Source organism: Hippichthys cyanospilos, chromosome 13, assembly GCF_059441005.1.
Source record: "Hippichthys cyanospilos isolate Australia breed blue-spotted pipefish chromosome 13, RoL_Hcya_1.0, whole genome shotgun sequence".
Taxonomy (NCBI): Eukaryota; Metazoa; Chordata; class Actinopteri; order Syngnathiformes; family Syngnathidae; genus Hippichthys; species Hippichthys cyanospilos.
This window is the reverse complement of record NC_142381.1, coordinates 17,464,533-17,472,243: the sequence shown is the minus strand read 5'-3', so window position 1 is coordinate 17,472,243 and position 7,711 is coordinate 17,464,533.

The following is a 7,711-nucleotide window of genomic DNA, read 5'->3' as shown; positions in this document are numbered from 1 at the left end:
AGACATGGTATGTTTTATGAACTTTTCCCCATTTCTTTTTCATCAACCTCTCAGCAGTGTTGGGTAAGTACAGCATCTTATTTTTTTAATTACATATAATAATGATACATAATAATCACACATTTTCGTTTTTTAATAAACAGTATTTTGACATGAATATTCATGATAGCGGTGAAATCCGACTTATGTGGAAATCCAGTGTATGTTGAGAGCGTAGGATTGGAACTCGTTTGTACATTGAGGACTTCCTGTACATATATGTATATATTGATTATTTATGTAAATATCGGATGTTGAATTTAGCACAGAAATGTCCATTTTGGGATTTCTACAACGTAACCTCCTTAAGGTCTTGAATTTCATCTCCCAGCAGGTAAAAGTTTCAAATTGCAATCAAAGTGTATGAAAAAAGGGATTAATATATGTTGCGCACTATTTCAACATAAATAACTGTAACTTCGGAAATGTTTGAGCTACCGCCATATGTTGTATCTAATTTTAAAGGGAATTAGGTGTAGAATTAAAGTACAGTGGGCCCCCGGTTTACAAGATTAACCCGTTCCACGGTTGGGAGCATAGTCCAAATTCGCCGTATGGCGGGCAATCCAAACCTATGTTAAATAGCAAATGCATGCAAAACCCCAGTTAAAAACATCAAAATTGTATATACATATTAAAAATTGATATCAAAATAGTATAGTGAGTGCTACTTATGTATAATATACATGTACACAATTAAATAACGTCATAAAAAAATAAAAAGGATTTATTTACCTTTGAGGTGACGTGAGATCTTGTTATGGCCATATTACATAGTGAGGCTAGCCTAGCTTAGCTTAGCCACCTTCGTATTTCTTGATTATCTCCAGCTTCGTTTCCATATAAATCATCTTCTTACTTCTCTCTTAACATCACTAGCATCACTAACATTCCGCCATTTTGGAAACCGACCAGCATCTTAGTGACTCTGACCAATAGCGGATCAGCATTCCAGTGACGTAAGCGTAGACGCGTGTATAGACATATGAGCACGGAGCGACTCGCAGTCACGCATGCCCACTGACAGCCATGTTTGAGGAGGAGTCTTTGTCGTAACGTGAAAAAAAATGGCGTAGAGGGGACAAAACACGCTGCTGTGAAAAAAAAACGCAAGCCAGGGACGTTGCAAACCGGGGATCCACTGTCTATCAATATCTCAATTTTCATTTTCCGAGTAATATGCATGCTTCGTGAAAAAAAATCACATTTTCCTCTAACTCGACACAATAATTGTTTCAAAATTTGTATTTTTTTTAACCTCTTTTTTCATTCATTTTCTACTCTCTCATAGAGCCTATACCCACAAGATTGATGCACATAGCTTTGCAATAGACAAAAAGATTGCATGTTGAGAGGTATTTAAAATCAGACGCAAAAACATGAACGTTGGGGTATTTGAACACTCGAAATTGCCCATTGCTTGGATGAGTCAGTAGTTCACCTGCGAGAGAGATAGCTGAGGTAGGTTCCATCTCACGTGAAGAGGATAAGCGGCACAAAATGGATGTACAGACGGCTCGAGGTGATGCTCACATTATGGTTTGAGCCTCACTCATGTCGAGGGCCTCTTTCTGGCACTGCAGTCTGTATCGGGTGCAGCAGTCGTCTTCACGCCTTACAACAGGCTGCCTTGTTAAAGCTTCCAAAAAGGTCAAAACTAATGCAGTGCTAGAGACTCATGCATTTCAAGTGCGCCTGCAATCTCGAAATTCAAACCTTAGATTGAAACTCTAACCATAATTTATAACCCTACTTTGTAACCTCAATTCTAGTTGATACCCACATTTAGTTTGAAACTTTAAACATAATATAAAACGCTACTTTGTAATCACATTCCTAGTTGATTCCCAACTTTGGAACCAATACCAATCATTGAAACCCCAACTTTGAAACCCTAACCCTAGTATGAAACCCTAACTCTCATTTAAAACCTTTAATTTGAAACCTTTATCCGAGTTTCAAACGAACTGGGACCGCCAATCAAGGAGGTGGTCATCTGGAGAAAATTCGCTTCCACACAAACTTCTCTGAGGCACCGCATCAACATCTCGAGTTAAAGAACTAACAAGGTTTCACATGACCTTCCAGGTTAATGAAACACTAACATTTTATTATTGATACTAAATAAGGGACAATCGTAAGGTGGGGGTTAATTATCCCTTCCTGGAATTACATGTCGGAAATGTTATAAAATGGCACAATTACTAAAACCTGACAAACATAAATGCATGTGGGCATGCATAAATTAAGCCCTGTTCTTTTTATTAATAATTCACCCTTCAAATTGAGCATAAAAACAGGGAGGATTTTTAATCACTGGGAGCTGATGATCTGATTTTTGTTCAACGCTGCGGCATGGAGGTTGCTGAATCCCATTTGTGAAAATAATCCAGCCATTCAATCCCAGATATATATATATATATATATATATATATATATATATATATATATATATATATATATATATATATATATATATATATATATATATATATATATATATATATATATATATATATATATATATATATGTGTGTGTGTGTATATCTGACATCTTGTGTCTATGAATTACTAACTGTTCAAATTATAAAGAGGCAACAAACTAAATGTTTATCAAATGAAACACTTAAATTCTATGATCTAGTTGAATTTAAAGCAGCTTGATTAATGTAATGTACAGTGTATACATTTATATCTTTATTTGGACATTATACTATAAATATAATTCACTTGTACGTTCACTAGATGACATGATTTTTTTTCTTTTATTTATAGAGAACAAGAGAGTATGGCAACTTGGTAAGTTGCAAACTTCTTTCTACTCCTTTAAGCATATAATTGTACCTAATTAATATGTATTGTCCCTTTCCTTTGGTTTTGTATGTTTATTATTTATTATGAAAATTGCGTTTATGTTCGATCAATAAATCGACAACAGGGTTTCTGCAGGTGTCAGAAAAATCTATACTTTTGCCGTGATATCAACAATACGGATTCAAAATAAGATTAATTATGTGTTAGTGACTCATTAGCAAAACATTGTATGGCTTTATTTTATTAGACTTTACACGCATGGGCATTGTCGTTAACGGCATTGTCAAATTTCAGACGGAAAATTTCAAAAATTCCAAAAAACATGGGTGGCACAGCAATTTCTATGAATTCTTGTTGAGGTCTTTGACTAAAAAATGATTTCACAGGAGGTACATCAGCAAAAAAAGCTTGAGAACCACTGACCTAATATGGTTGTTTTGTCATTTTTTTTCCACTCTCAATGTCAATGCACTTTTATGGACGGGCCCATACGACACCAGTCAAACAGTCCTTGCAAGTCCTTCCGTGCATATGTCGAGTCTCTGTTTCCAGCCGACATCAGTAAACGCAACGGCATTTTCCTCCCTTGCTTCTCACTTATATAAATTAAAATCATTAATCAGATTAAGGCTGAACTCTCGGTTGTGGCACGGGGCCAGCCTTTCCATTTCTCTGCCGAAGGAGAGTGCCAAGGTGGGGGTGAGAGAAAAACAAATTTCACGCGGAGGAGAATAAGAGATGCATTTCAATAGCTGTTCTCGCTAGCGCCACCGGACATAAAATAAAAGCAAGTCCATTAACGCCTTGTCGTGACAGTGTACTTCTGTATGTACCAATTTAAAATATCTCTTTGTAAACAAGGCTGAGCTCATCTTAAAAGAATGATGTACATACATTTTGAACATGCTATATTATCCCCTCCAGGTTAAAAAAAAAAAAAGGCCAAACCTCGTCATCACCAGCAAAGGAGAACCAATCGTAAACTAATCTGCATCTTTTATGGAATATAATTAGATTGTGATTAAGTTGAACGATGACGTCGCTAATGCTTGACAGCAAGTCACAAGGACTAAAACACAATTATGACTAATGGAAGCTATTTTACCACTTGAATTTTTAAGTACACTTTCTTTTTCCAACTATAGTTGAAATCCTACTCGTCGCGCTGTTTCAGGTTCCACGGCCCTTCAAAACAACCAAATTTAGAGAGTCAATACAGACAGAGATGAACATTTTGGAGTTTTACTATCATAAGTTGCTTGTTGTTAGTAAATATCTCTTAAAACTTTTTCCATAAAATACTTGATGAAAAAAGTGATGAGTTTGGAGTTTTTGACGAAAATACAAATGTTGGAATTTTTATCCAAAAACAAAACAAAAAAAAAAAACTCTTTAAGCTCTCGACTTCCCAGCAGCCAACAGGTACAATTTGTAATCGAACTGTATGAAAAATGGCATTAATAAATGATGGGCACCACTGAAAAATGAATGTACCAAAATGTTTTTTCTCAAAATTTGAGATTTCAACCTGGCTGCATGAATTATATACATTTTAAAGGGAATTATATGTAGAATTTGAATACTTGATGTCAGTTTAATCCATTTTCAGTTTCTGAGACTGGTTTGAAATTTTCTCTTACTATAATCAATGCAACCCCACTAGTCTGAACACTCTGCTTAATATTGCGTTATAGTAGAAAACTCCACTTGTTTTCATTGGTTGTTACCTGAGCCCTGAGCAACTGTGATGTCATTTTCAATCGACGGCAAGTGGCAAAATGGCTGCTCATGAGAAGGAATAAAAATGGGTGGATTTTGCACCATGATTTCTGTTCTGCAAACACAATATTAACAAGAATGATTTATTTAGACTAGTGGGCTTGCACAGAACATATTTTTGAAAAGAAAACTTTTTAGGTATTATATTTTCTTGACTCTCCAAACTTGCTGGAAATTTTACCCAATGGTAGTTCAATAGATTTTTGGAAGGAAGTCATGGTCAGAGGGAATATATTTCCGTGAAACCTTTTGTGTGTTGCTTTTTCTGCCACTCACAATCGTCAAACGTCTACAAAGTTTTTCTTTTTGTGGTAGCTGTCTTTTGAGAAATGTCTGGAAAACACAACAGTTTCCCTCCTCCGTTTTCAGTTCCTTGTTTTACACTAATTGGAAGGTCTCTTGTCTCATCTTTCTTTTTCTTTTCCCTGCTTAGTTCATTTTGCTCGCTATCACCTTTTGGTGTTGTACACCTAACTCTCATCTCCGCCTTTCTGAATTACGCACCTTCTTCTTTTCCGCAGTCGAATTTTAGCTGACACATTAGATATTCTGTGGGGAGTGTGCATTGCATTGTTGTGCCCCTGCCTCGTCTCTGCCAATATTTTACCCTTTGAGCTGAGAGCTGAGAAGTCAGCAGATATAGTGAAGCAAAGAACGAAAAAAAAAGAAAAGGTATAGGAATGGTTGGGGTATTGTGAACAGAATAAAATAAGTGAATGTGAAGTTCTTTTTTCTTATTGTTATGCTATCGGGAGTGCAGACAGAACCTCGGTAAACTACATTGGAATGCCTCCTTGCAAAAAATAACAGACTCTGTTCAAATTGTAGACTGTCCTCGACAGGGAAGCAAAACGGTGTCAGGGAAGGTCTACGAGATGATTTGAACTTTATTTGGGTGTCATCGGAGGCACTTTATATAGTGGTATCTGTGTGCTGACCCCTATTTAACTCATTCAATGCCAGGGAAGTATTTTCCCGTTTTTTTTTTTTAAATTCGGACATTCAAGCCCAGATACTTAAGTATCGATTTAATACTTTAGTATCTGGAAATTAATGTCCTTGTTGTGCTTAAGTATTTATAGGGTAAAATGTCCGGACTCATAAAAAAACGTGGAAATACATCCCTGGGATTGAATGAGTTAACCCGAGTTTAAATGTGGTTACTTTTTCATGCAATCTTAGGATTTCAGTTGTTCATTTTTGCCTCCCTTGTGAAAAATGTTTAACTTATTTCGGATGACTTGCACAGCTTATTATAGAAGCCCATTATCAACAGTCAAATCATATAATAAATACACAATCTAATAAAGCATTTATGTAAAAAAAAAAAAAAAAAAAAAAAAAATATATATATATATATATATATATATATATATATATATATATATATATATTATTATTATTATTATATATACATATATATATATGTGTGTGTGTGTGTGTGTGTGTGTGTGTGTGTGTGTGTGCGTGGGTGTGTGTGTGTATTTTTTTTCACCCTGTTTTTAGCTGTAAAATAATAATGGTCAGAAGATTTTTTTCTTCTTTTTTTTTTATAAACCTGTCAGAAGCCGATTTTTCCCCAACCAATTTTTATGTATTTATTTATTTACTTTTTGTTTTCCATTTTGTTAAAATGTATCACTGTTATTAATTTTAAATTTGGGTAGACCCTTACTGAAAACAAAATTGTACAATACCATTAAAAAACAACTTTTACATTCTTATTGTACCTGCTGCTTTTCATACGTAACTGTTTCAAACTGTAATTGAGAAAAAATATTAAATAAAATAAAATAAAAAAAATAATTCACAGGCGAAAATGACAGGAAAAAAATAACTATTTTTTTGAATGAAGAGAATGGCATTTTATAGCCTACTGTATATGATAGGTCACATTTATCCTAACAGAAGTTCAGAATCTTTTTTTTTTAAACTTTGTAGCCATTGTAATTTCTTCTTAATTGTGTTTAATTTTTTTAAACTGTTGGCTGCTTTAAAATAAATGTTATCTGTGTGTGTGTGTGTGTGTGTGTGGGGGGGGGGGGGGGGGGGGCTTCACATCAGAATTAAATTCACATGAAGCCTAAACTTAAGTCAGGAAAAAGACAAATATTTTTCTACTTTTAATTTGATTCCAAAAATCTTTTCTATGCAGAACTGATTAAACTACCCCATTTTCCGCACTATAAGGCACACCTAAAAGCCTTATTTTTTTAAAAAAAAAGCTGATGGTGCGCCTTATAATCAGGTGCGCCTTATATATGGATCAATATTAAGATTGGGATTCGTAGATGGGGAATGAACTGATAAAGTAAGCGTTACCGCTTTCTTTTGTGTGTTTACAGTTGAACAAGGTTGGTCATATTGACATTGATTTATTATGCTATTGAGAGTTTCGAGTGATTATTTGAGTTATTGTTATTACTTTGAGTATTACTATATTGTGATTGAAAAAGTTTTAAAATATGTCATTAATTGAGGGTGCGCCTTATAATACAGTAACACAGTAATTAAAACACATTTTGCCTGTTGCTATTAAATGGCTCGGCTAACAACCAATCACAGTTTAGCTTGCAAAAATCACATGACAAAAGCCAGGGGGTTCTTACCTGAGCATAAGATGTCATTTTCAATCGACAGCAAATGTTTTCAAAGGTATTTATTGAACATGACAAATCATTTATTTATCAAATTAAATGTAGAAGAACAACTTTTTACAGCTGAAAAAAAAAGAGAAAACCTATTATTTACAGAGTACATTTTTCTGTGTTTATTACATTTTGGTGGCACTAAGCTATTTTAATGTATAATTAAGCTCACTGGGACCTACAAATGCAAATACTATTACCAAATATAATATTATACAAGTAGCACAGTTAATCCTATGCATGTATTTCTTTTTTAATTAATTGAACACCACAAACCTCAGAGGGGCTGCCCGTGTCTTTTCAACAGAACAATGTGCACTTTTTAGGCTCTAACAACATTCACCTAAGTTGACCTGAACATAAATCTCCCACTGTGCTTACGAGATAATGAAATACGTTGAATGGGGGTTAATGAAACCGCCAGAAGATAT